Below are 12,300 nucleotides of genomic sequence, written 5' to 3'. Positions count from 1 at the left end.
AAGGCAAAACACTTGATGTTTACTTCCAATTAAATTAGTAACAAGCGAGTTTAGTTCAGCACAAAACCTCCTAGTTGTATATCCTCATCTACAAGCAGCTGGGATCAGTGTCCCTTTCGGTCATTAGGAAAAGGTTCCTTGGGTCATATGTTAATACAAGGCTATAACTATTGGCGCTACAGACCCTCCTTGGAGCCTGGCACATAATAAATGCCATATGCTCTGAGTGGAATAGCCAAGAGAGCAGATAAGCACAGATTAGAAAACATCACAAGGAATCCTGGAATGACAATGCTGAAAGGACTGGGGAAATCGTCCCCACTTTACCGGAGTTATACCTGAGGGCTCTGTTTCCAGAACTAACCTCGCTTTCCATTACGTATCCCTATCATGACACTCTCCTTAGAGCTGTATTTCTCTTACACGGTGTTTCCACATGAAACAAGCAAGCATCACGTTTATGCGGGGGAGGGTGTGTACATAAACTCTGGTCTTTGTTAATGGATCACACTACGTGTGCGGGATTATGCTCAAAATTCAAGGTAGTCCCACTTGAAATGTTTTTAACCTTTTGGTATTTATTAGCATACTCAATAAAAGGTATGTCTGCACAGCATCTAGGTTTTTCAGATGATTGACAGTTTCTCTGCAAGTAAAGGTGGTAAGCAAGATGTTTTTTGATTTTTTGTTATAATCAACAAGTTTAAACAGCACACAATCACAAATGAAAATGATTTGCTTCCTTCCATTCCAGTAATATGTACCAGTGTATATTTAATCCAGTGTCTCTAATCACTCACCTGCACCAAAGTATGGTTAATTGTTCCATAAAAGTTTGCCTTAAAGGCTTACTGATGTCTAAATTTGAGGTTATCAAAGAATTCAGAAAACAGTTCTTTGATGCAAATTTAACTTTTTTTCAGATCAGTGAGGATGTACTAGTTTCATGCCTGAAAATCACTTCTTAATTACAGCGACTCATACTGCCAGCATGAGCTTTCAAAAGACTATTACAATGAAAGAACAACTAGAATAAAACCTCTCTCCTAAATTATGACCTTGAAGCATAGTCAAAGGTGGACTTGGAGGAAGTGATGAGCACTTGAGTCTGGAAGCTTCTATTGACCTGTGCACATAACGGAACCTACCAGCGACCCCACTTTATCCACTGTGCAAACAGAGGACACACCTGGAGGGCACTAAGTTTCCCCTCTTAGCAGGATCTTTGCATAGCTTCTTAATGCTCACAGCTTCAAGTGAGTCAAATCTACTGCATCTGAGATGGAGCATCGTGTGTGTCCATGTAGATGTACATATGACTGAAAAACCCTAGAACTTTAGAAACGGGATGAGATGTGTCCTTCTCTTGCCATACACAAGCCGTGTGGCCTGGACAAGTCGCTTACTTCCCAGTGGAACAAGCAGGTGGATGGGCTGGATGATGGCCAGTGTTGGTCTTTGTTGCTCAAAGCCACTCTCTTTCAAGGCCCTGAGGCTCGGGCTACAAGTGCCAACTACTCAGCCCCTAGAGCCAGAGAGGTCCCCAGGTTCCTGAAATAGTCACAGGAGAGGTGGAAACTATTTCAGAAGTCTTAGAAGTGTGGGGGCACTTGCAGTTGGAGCTCAAGGCAAGACCTGGATGCCCCCTGAATCCGTCCCCCTGCCTGTTTCCCTGGAGTCCATCTGGAATGTGAGTGGTGTGCTCCACCTGGAGCAGTTCCCCGAGGCTCTGATGCTTTGAGTCATCTACTGCACTGACCCTTGATGCTGGTCCCATGCCTAGCACACCTCGGAGTCCTGTGAACACAGCTCTGACTGGTTGAGTGAGATTCTGCCTCATCCTGGCTTGGCTTCTCCACATCAACCCTGCTTTGTGGTCCAGCAACAGTGGCAGGGCTTGAGTTTACTCTCACATCAAAATCCTTCTAGCTCTGAAGGATGCTCTGTCATGATCACATTTACAAATCAAGAGCAACTGTAGAAAGGGTTGGTCTGGGGATCCTGCAAGTTTTTTTTACAATTATTAGTATGTGCTAGGAACAATACTAGAAATATGTTATCTATATTATTTAACCCTCAGAACATCACAAAAAGGTAGGTACCATTGCATGTTTTTACATATAAGAAAAATAAGGCTTAAAAATGTTAAATAATATCCCTAAAATACACAACTAATAAATTTTAGATCCAGGATTATAGACTTAGGTATTTCAAAGTCCACATACACATGATACTATAGGCCACCTTCTCAAACCAGCTGGATAAACAAATTGGGAAAATATGTGTATATATAAAGATACATTAATATATGTATATATCTACGTATATAGATGGATCAACATTATATTTATTCCTTGAGAAGGAAAGATGGAGTCCTATTAAAACAGATTTTTTTTTACCTTTAGAATATCTCCTTCAAACAGCTGGAAGCTTCGTGCTCTGAGATGGATCCCCTTGCCAGCTTCTGTTTCAATTTTATAGATACACTCATGGTTATTATCATAATTTGATGGGAAATTTGGAGACAGTAATGTTCCTTCATTTCCTTTGACACTTGCTCCACATTCAGCTAAAATAAATAGGACATTAAAAAAAGAAAGAGGATTCAAAAGTGGAATTATTGATTTTAATAAAGAAAAACTTTTAAATCATGACAACCCTCTTTTCTCTCAATGTATCTGCTAGCACTATATTGTTTTTATAGATTAGTGACTTCCTTCTACTGTTTTATCCACTGGACAGGAAAGATACCCCCATTCATCCTATTTTCAAGATTTTATTTCTTTTAATAGAATGCATCTTACTCCTAACTTACAAAGAATTCTAGAATAAAATAGGTATGCCCGAGCACTTTGGCTGTATCACTGGCAGTCACCTCTCTGTGCCCCATCTCTGCTTCATGAAGCATCCCCGCCAATTCCAATGTGCTGACTCGACAGTTATGTCCATGCAGTTTTCCCACGTTGGTATTCTGTGGCCTCAACCTGGATGCATTTAAAGGGGATTCTAGCCGTGGACCAAACCACTGAGTCCCCTGCTACTGTCTCACAGCACTGAGCCCATCTGCCTGTCTTGGGACGGAAGCCCTTTCGGCGGCAGAAAATATGTTCTTCTCCCCTTGACGAAAGGAGAGGGCAATTCACCTCTACATCCAAATTTGCATAAAGAACTTTAATCAGAGTAAAAATGAAAATAAATATAGCTCTCCACTTTCTGCCAACTTGGAGAAAGTCACCTAAACTCTCAGCACCTGTTTCCTCACCTATGAAAGTGAGAGGCTAACTCCTAAAATTCTATTCGTCCAAAACAATCATAAAATAATAAAATTGCTCTGTGTATGTGTTTGTATATGTATGATGTGTGTGCATCTGTGTATGCATGTGCGTGTGTATCTCTGTGTGTATGCCTGTGTGTGTCTGTGTGACAAGAGCGCTCCATGTGATTCTGCATGAAATAACTTATTGGCCACACTATGTGAAAAGCACAGTGATTTTTAAAATTTCAACAAAGTAAGTCTGAGTGTGAAGAATAATGATCAACTTGGAAACTGAAAATCAGTAAAATGCCTACATGTAACGGGGGTGAGAGAAGGGGGACAGGGTTCAGTCTAAGGGGGCTGCTTGAGGTATCACACAACTGTGGCAGATGTCCTGTGCACGCCCGTTTTCATAATTCCAAGTCTCTGACATCCCCGTCTTCTCCGACAATCACTGAAATCAGCTACACCACGAGCCTTCCCTGGCCTGAGTGATGGAAGGAATAAGCTGGAGATTCAGGATCAGCTCATGATGACTTGCGCCCTTGAATCTCATGATGTCCCCACGTAGAAGGGTCGGGGAGAAAATCAGGGAGAGAAACACAGGAGAACTTGGCTCACCTGCCCCTGATCTTTCCCCGTAAGGACCTGAAGGAGGGTTTCATGGGAAACAGTGTTGAGAAAGAAGCACAGGGAAGTGGTGACCCCAAAACATGGCAATGGGATTTTATAAGAATAACTTTAAAATTATAGCTATAATTACTATTATTATATATTCATATATTTGTGTAATTTTAATACTTTTTAAGAAACATTTTTATGGTGAGAAAGGCAAGTGGTGTGTCTCTCAGGCTGTGTTTGGACTTTCATTTTTGCTCAGGCTGGGACGTGGATGTCCTTTCATGTCAAGAATCTGGTGATTCTCAGCAATTCTGAGACTGACGATGTGCGGCTTCATCTCTTAAATTCAACAAGCACTTTGGGCAAGTAATCTCTTTGAGAAATGGTAATCATTCATGGGCTTTATTGCATATTCTTATACCATTTTTCTTTCCTGAAGAAATGGCGATTTTTAACATAAAAGCCAAAATAAGTGAAAAGAACACTGAAACAGCAAAGCAGAAGGTCCCCCTTTGGCTGCTCTGTGGATCAAACAGCAAGGGGTTCAAACTCGTTAAAGATATTGGACGTAAAGAGGATAAAAGAAGAAACTCATAGAATTCTGATAACCAGAATATGGAACCTATCACAAGCACTAAGAATTTTTATTTAGAATTGAATTGGACAGTGATCAATAAAGGAAATCATTCAAAAATCAAATTTATGTCTTTTTATCTATTACTTTGTAAGTTTGAAAAAACATCTCTTGCAATTGAAAACGTAATAAATACCGATAGAGTGGCAACTAGACCATTTTTAGTCTAAGGGATACTTTGGAAGGGATACTTTTTATGGCTACTGTAACTGGTTGTGTGGGTTTGGGTTTACTGCATATATGACTGCATGAGATCCATCGTGCACTGTGTTCACTGAACATCCACTGTGAGGTGTGGGCAGCCTTGCATCAAACATGCTTTGAGGTGGGCAGGAGGTAAAAGGGCTAATAAGGGCCCTGGGCCCCCCTCTGGCCATCAGGAGATGAGCGGTCTTCTTTCTTGACTGAATGAGGTCAAGGGGCCAGAGGGCGGGTTGAAGGACGCCCGGGGTAGTTAGCTCAACACAGTGCTGAGTCCACACACCTTGAACCCAAAATGTGGCATGAGAGCTTTGCCACTCTGGGGTAACTGTGAAAACTGCCTGCAAGAAGTCCCTGTGTGTCTTCAGGGGGCTGTCCCATGAGGAAGGCAAAGCCAAGGAGACCCACTCCGATGGGCTCCAGCCCTGTGATCCTGGGAAGGGCGTGCTTTCCCCTTCCTGAGGCAGGGGAGCCTACACCTCTCTCTCTGTTGTCTGGAGGCTCTGCTCCTACGTCCGGCAGATGTGTTCTCTTGTTCTTCTTATGGGTGGAATTCCTTTCTTTGGGTCTTCACACCACTTTGTTTCTATTCCCTTCTTCTCCTTGACAGACTTGCCACACAGAGAATTTTCCAGGCTCAGGAGTATCCTTTTTTAAATGTAGACTCAGTCTATCACAATAAGGCTGATGTGTAAATGGTATATGTCACAAATTTTTCTAAGTTCTTCAGTTACATTAAATCATTTAACCCTCACAATAACCTTACGTGATGAGGTAATAAACCCCGTTTCACAGATAAGGAAACTGAAGCACAGACTAGCTCAAAAGTCGTTTTTCCCAAGGTCACACCACTAGTACAGACTCATTATTGATTTGATATAACCTCTAAGTGCTTAGCTTAGGAAAAGAATTGTGGACTTTTAAAAAATGCTAATTAATGATGGATATACTTTATAGTTAAAAGTTCATAATATTATTCATAATTATTGGTAATGAAACTAGCAGAGCAAAATTTTGTTGTAGAAGACAGTATACTTTTAAAGATTTTATCCAGATAGGATAAAAGTTAAGTTACCAATTAACTGAGGTTATATTTGTTTTCACATTAGCATTTAGGATATTAACCATTTATTTCTCATAATACAACAAAAAGGTAGGACTAGAAAGAAGGCTTTAGCATTTGGGTAGCCAGGGAGAAAAAATTTATCAAATCTAAAGATGTAATTTTACATGTCTTTTTGTGAAGATTTGGATTCTGGGATTTTTTTCTAAAGCAGATATATAATAAGTGGTGCTGATTAAGTGCAAGTCTACACGACATCGAAGTAATGAGTGTGGGAGATTAACTGGCCGGTCGTAACCAGTAATTCTTGGCAGAGGAACAAGGCCATTGCTGTAACTGGTAGAAAGACGCGGAAAAGGGCCAGCCGCCTCACCGGCACGTCTCCGCTCACTTTATACTCGCCTCTTGAACACAAAACCTCCACTAGCGTCAGGGCAACTAGTGCTCATAACCTGAGATGCAAGTAAAGTTCCTAAGTGAATAAGCAGTAACAATTAATTTACTCATGATACATCTGTGAGTGAACCTAAACATACATGGCACGTGCACTTAGAAGTGGAAGGTCAGAATTCATTATTCTAGAGTGTACAGTACAGGACTTAAAAGATAGTATTTATTCAAATTTTTCCCCAAGAATATGAAATTGCTTGTAGAGTATACAAACCTGGTATACAAACATCAATTTAAAAAGCCTATTTTACTATAGTGTTTTATTTAATATAGACATATAATATGCATTATTACTATTTGATTTATATCTGTATCACTTTATATTCTTCAAAGATTTTCATGTAGATCATCATGTAATTACTTTTATTTTTTTAAATTGTTACTTTCCTCGGTTTTAGGCAGTTATTTGTGTTTGACACTATTCCGATGAACATGCGTGGCTGCTGCTGGAGTTGTTTTCTGATTTTATGTGAAGACCAATAAGAAAATATGACCTTTTACAGGCTGAACGTGATCAGCCATTTGGTCTTGAGGGTCTTGGTTCATTCTGACTTGGTTCCATAGCAGGCTGGCAACATCAAAGGTCTGGTGAGAAATGCGGGTCGGGGACCTGGAGCTATGGCACATGGCAAAGTCTCAGGTGTGAGACACGTGGGTGTTCAGGTGGCCTTACGGGCGCGACAAAGCAGGGGAACATTTGAGAGGACTTAGGGGATCTGGCTGTAAAGAGAGACTGAACCAGATGGCAGTGGGTGTATGGGTGTCACTGAATCAGGATCCCTGGAGGGTTTGGAGCGCAGAGGTGTCCTGATAAACATCTGTTTGGAAAAGAGGAGATGCACTAAAAGAAAACAGTGAATCCTAAACACTTTAAAGGAAAACACAGAGTGTTGTAGTGTGAAAATGGACATGTCAACAAATTCTAGAATTCCCAGTCCAGAGGAACACACTGGAAGATCATCAAACAAGTAATTGTAGAGCCTATAAAATGTACTAACACTTTGCCCAGCTGGGTACAGCCATCTGTTTTTCTTTTGGTCTATTTGTCACTTGCACAGAGTGCATTTTTATAACTATTATATCATTGAATAAATATAACAATTCCATGAGGTCAGTATCAACACTAAATCCATTTTACAGATGAAGAAACTGAGATAGTGTTAGGTTAATAATTAACTTGCTTAAGATCACATGGAGGGGGGCGTTGGTGGAGCTGTGATCTGAACTCCAGCTGGTCTGGTAATAACCACATTATGTTTGTCAAAATACAATAGTGATAATTAATTACATTTATAGATGTTAAGTAACCCACGAGGAACATGTATGAATGTATGACTCCAAAAGAGTAGGAACATGAGGCTGTTGTGGGAAACACAACTTCCGAACGTCTTAATCCAATGTCTCACAGAATGTCCTGCCGTGGAACAGGAATGCCTGCATTGGGATCCTGTTTCTGAGGCAGGCCACTGACTTAAATTTATTTCGAATTAAATCAACTAGTGCACAAAGACGAATGCAACACATTTCCAAATGCAAGAATTGAAACGTGTCAAGAAGACTGAGGAAGGTGCACTAAAGCCTGAGACGCTGTCCCACAGGAGATAACTAAGTGAAACACAACAAATGGTAAAGAGCAGATGCTCAGAAAGTTACAAAATGTAAATCATCAGAATTTCAGAAATTCTTTGAACTTGATTTCAGACATCCATTGCAAATCTCCATTCCTAGAGCAATTAAATGGATCAATTTTCAGTTCTTCCCAAAATCCATTTAAAGTGATTTTAAGATGAATGAATATAATTTCCCTTAAAATGAATCATTTGCTCTTTTTTATAAAGGACCTCCTGAAACTGCAATTAAAATTGAATTGTCATTGAGAGTTTTGTAATGGAACTAAACTTATTAAAATTAAATGAACAAAATAGAAAGGAGTCAATTGATTTTTCAGTTAATTCTTCTGTACAAAAGCATCAACCCATGAGATGGTCTTAGCAGCTCTGGGTGATGTAACAGAACACAGACAAGAGGCTTAAAGAATAACATTTAGGGCTTCCCTGGTGGTGCAGTGGTTGAGAGTCTGCCTGCTGATGCAGGGGACATGGGTTCGTGCCCCGGTCCGGGAAGATCCCACATGCCGCGGAGCGGCTGGGCCCGTGAGCCATGGCTGCTGAGCCTGCGCGTCCGGAGCCTGTGCTCCACACAGGAGAGGCCACAACAGTGAGAGGCCCGTGTACCGCAAAAAAAAAAAATAAATAAATAAAATAACATTTATTTCTCACAGCTCTGGAAGCTGGAAGTCCACATCCACAGCACTAACCATATTATTTGTAAGCAATAATAAATATTCAATATCAATAAATATTTTATTGGGGATATTAATTTACTATTTGATAGTAACACAGTAGATGAAAATCTATACTCTCTCAATCTGCTTACTCATCATGCTAATCTGGATTCCAATTCTGTTGCTGAAGAACTTACCCCCCTAAATACTACCGAGGCTTTGCAATGCCCCTCATCTCACAGGGCCGCTTCTCAGCCCAGGTGTTCACTAGAACTTCTATTTACCACCAGATGTTTATTAGAAAAAGGGAAAGGAGCATTCTCATAATCCACTTGGCACTCCTCCAGGGTCACCTGTGATCTTTGGATTGGATTTGCAACTTTGGTCTAGGGATAGATTATTCTTATTTCTATGGTTTTACAGGAAGAAAGACAGACACAGCGTCCTAATGAATCAAACTTTGAGATCAAGATAGGAGCTTCCAAGAGAAATAATGTTTATTTGTTTGACAAACATGTATTGAATAAGGCACAGAGCTGGATTTAGGGCTAAGGCAGCCTCCACTGTAAGGAAAGGTCAGCCTAACGGGAGAGACAGAAATAGGAAGACAAGTTTACTGGAGTACAGTGGTTATCCTGGAGGGTCCCTCTCCAGCCGGTGGGTAAGCGGGTAGAAAGAGTTTACATGGGAGGTGAGTTCCAAAATGAGAAAGTCAGCCTGGCAGAAAAGGGGGTGCACGTTGTAAATGAGGGAGCAGTGTAGGGAGAGGCTTGAGCATAAGAGAGAACCAGGGCAGTTTCAGGTCGAGTGAGCTGGGCAAGACGTCGGAGAGTCTGGCCAGTGAATAAGGGGCCTGCGTCCCCGGCGAGTGGAGGGTTTGTTCTGCACATTATGGGAGCTGATTCATGGGTTCTGTTAAGGGGGATGAATCTGTGAGGTTCTGAATTCGGACAGATCACTCTGGGGACTGCGGCAACAGTGGTTGGCGCTGTCCTGGAGGTGGGAAGCATCTTCGGGATGTGAAGCTTTGCAAGGCTGTGAAGCTTTGCAAGGATGTGAAGCCTTTGCAAGGCTGGGCAGAGAGGATGGGCGGGGAGCCTCCCTGGAGAGCTGGGGAGAGGCAGAATCTTCAGAACTAGCAACTAATCCGATGTGGAGAATGAGAGAAAGGGAGAAATGAGAACTCCCAGGTGCCACGTGGGTCACCTGGTGGATTTTAGTGCTTTACTAACATGTTTATTTAAAGGTCTCTCGTGGCCAGATGGGCTGGAAGGAAAGTCAGGAAGCAGTAGGTAAAATACAAGAGGTGAAATAAAAGAGGTGAAATACAGAACGGCCCCGCCAGGCCATTCTCTCAGTGCAAAGCAGGGCTGAAAGGCCTGGTTTTAGGTGCCCTGTGTTGGAATCTTGCTGGCTGTGTGCCGGTGGGCAAAGGCCTTAAGTTCTTTGTGCCTCAGTGTTCCCATCTGTAGAATGGAACTGACAATAATAGCGCTTACTTCATAGAGGTGTCTGGGGGATTAAATAAGATAACACATGGAGAGAGCTCAGAGCAGTGCTGGTCTAGAATCAGTGCTCAATAAACATTATTTCAACCCCAGTTACTCCTCATTTTATACTTTAGGCAACAGTGTAAAACCCCAAATAACAAGATTAAGAGTGTAAAGATAATGAATCTAGACAAAATAATAGAAGAATGCAAATGGAATATTATAATCAATAGACAATGTTACATATGTGGATTAAGGCTTTGACTTCATTCAGTTGGGAGTTTTTTTCCCCCAGATTTTAAACTATCTTGCTCAGTAGTTTCCAATTTGGGGCATATGGATTCTAGGCAACTCTGGGAACATCTAGGATCATCTAGAAAATATTGTATCTTTTTTTCTTGAGATAGTGTTCAAAATTGGCATCCAAATCTCAAATAAAAATCATAACTAAAAAAAAAAAAAGTGAGAACTACTGTTTTAGGAGAAAACCACATCATAGAAAGATCAGATATGTGCCCTGGCAAGAGATAAAGATGATTTGATTCATGTTCACTTGTGTAATTTTTCTATAATGAAGGCCTCACTATCCTACTATCTATGGCACACTGGAACACAAAAAGACAGTATATTAACTTTTGAACCACATAATATTCCTAAATAACTGAAGAGATTCTGTGCATTAGAAAAATCTGGTTTACTAAGTTAACAGCTTAGCATTTTTATGGGTTATGAAATCTTATTTTCACAACTTTCCCACCTGCCTCTAGTTTATCAGCTGGTAAGATCACAGGTGCCTCAAGGACTCAGACGGCTCACAATTAAGGGGGTCCATGGTTCATCACTAGACAAATGTCATAATGCTACATTAGCCAGTTTCTGTGACTTTAAAGGACAGCTTGTACGCCCTTTACATGCTGAGCAACGTGGCCAAGTGACAGTTACCAGATATTGCCTCTGGGGCTGATGACCAGACCCTCTAGACCTGCGGCCAAGATTCCATAGTTAAACTGAGCCACCACGATTTGAGGAACTCCCTACAGCAGCACAGGTTCAGATTAACAATAAATACACCCCACTGAATGGGCATCTTAATTCCATCTTAGCACAGTGCCTAGTTTCAAGTACCTAAATAAAGATTCCTATTACTCTCTGGAATGACCTCTTGAATTCTTCAAGAACACTGTGAAAAAGCTAATTCAGCATTAAAATGTCTACAACGCCCACTTTGCGAGAGTATGCACGATCATCTAATCAGAGTTAAAGTGTAAAAAAACAACAAAACGAGTATTTTAAATTGTCCCCATCATTATACCAGGTGATACCACTGCTTTTAAGCAACAGAATTGTCAAAGGTTGTGTTAATACAGCATGGCTTCTAGCTTTTATTTTGTCTTTTGTCCCAGGTATAGTGTGTGTGTGTGTGTGTGTGTGTATATATATATATATATATATATTTTTTTTTTTTTTTTTTTTTTCTCCATAAATATCCTTGACACATGCTTCAGTTTCACTCCTCTTCAGCCAGGGCGTCTTGGGGCTGAAAGGGGCTGGCTTCACCGATGAGGTAACCACAGCCCAGAGAGGCCCCTCCTCCGCTTCCCCGGGGAGCGGAGCGCCCGCCCAGTGCAGGCCTCCTGTCCTCCCTTGCTGGCAGGTTCCTTCACGCTGACCGCTGACCGCACCGCCCTGCCCCCCGGGGGAATGAAATGAAAGCACGTGACCACCTACCCACACACCTTGGCAGAGATGCGCTCCATACACGACGACCCCCGCCCAGGCACGTGAGCTTGGTTGCGCCTTCTAAGCGATAACCTGGGAAGCACGAAAACGTCAGAAAGTCTCCAACTCCGAAGTGAAAACCGATTCTCCTGCTGAAGGCAGGGACGCCAGGATCGTCACAAGGCTCGAGGTCATATTCTGAGACATGAAGAGACAGAGTGCACTCGTGGGAACCCGGCTAAATACTCAAAAATTATTTAGCAAGAATAAAAAGGTGCTATTACTTAAAAAATAAACATATATATATATTTCCCCCCCAGGCTCTGCTGTAACTGTCATACGGGTTGTCTTCCTTTGTACTGTGAGTTTTCTGACAAATGGAATATAGTATTTTTAAAAATAAATGTATAACATTATAATAACATGATCCACTCAAAACTGTCACTTTAACAGTATGAAATTATTTTAGTGATACGCCTAATTGCTAAAATCAGTTACTGTCCTCTTAAAGGTGCTTTGGATAAACAAGACCCAATGGAGAACAAACTAAAAGCAGTATCACAGGGTTTTTTCACAGGGCGG

Source organism: Delphinapterus leucas, chromosome 21 (assembly GCF_059928025.1).
Source record: "Delphinapterus leucas isolate spDelLeu-1000000601 "Yukka" chromosome 21, BTC_Dleu_Yukka2, whole genome shotgun sequence".
Taxonomy (NCBI): domain Eukaryota; kingdom Metazoa; phylum Chordata; class Mammalia; order Artiodactyla; family Monodontidae; genus Delphinapterus; species Delphinapterus leucas.
This window is presented reverse-complemented; position numbering follows the sequence as displayed.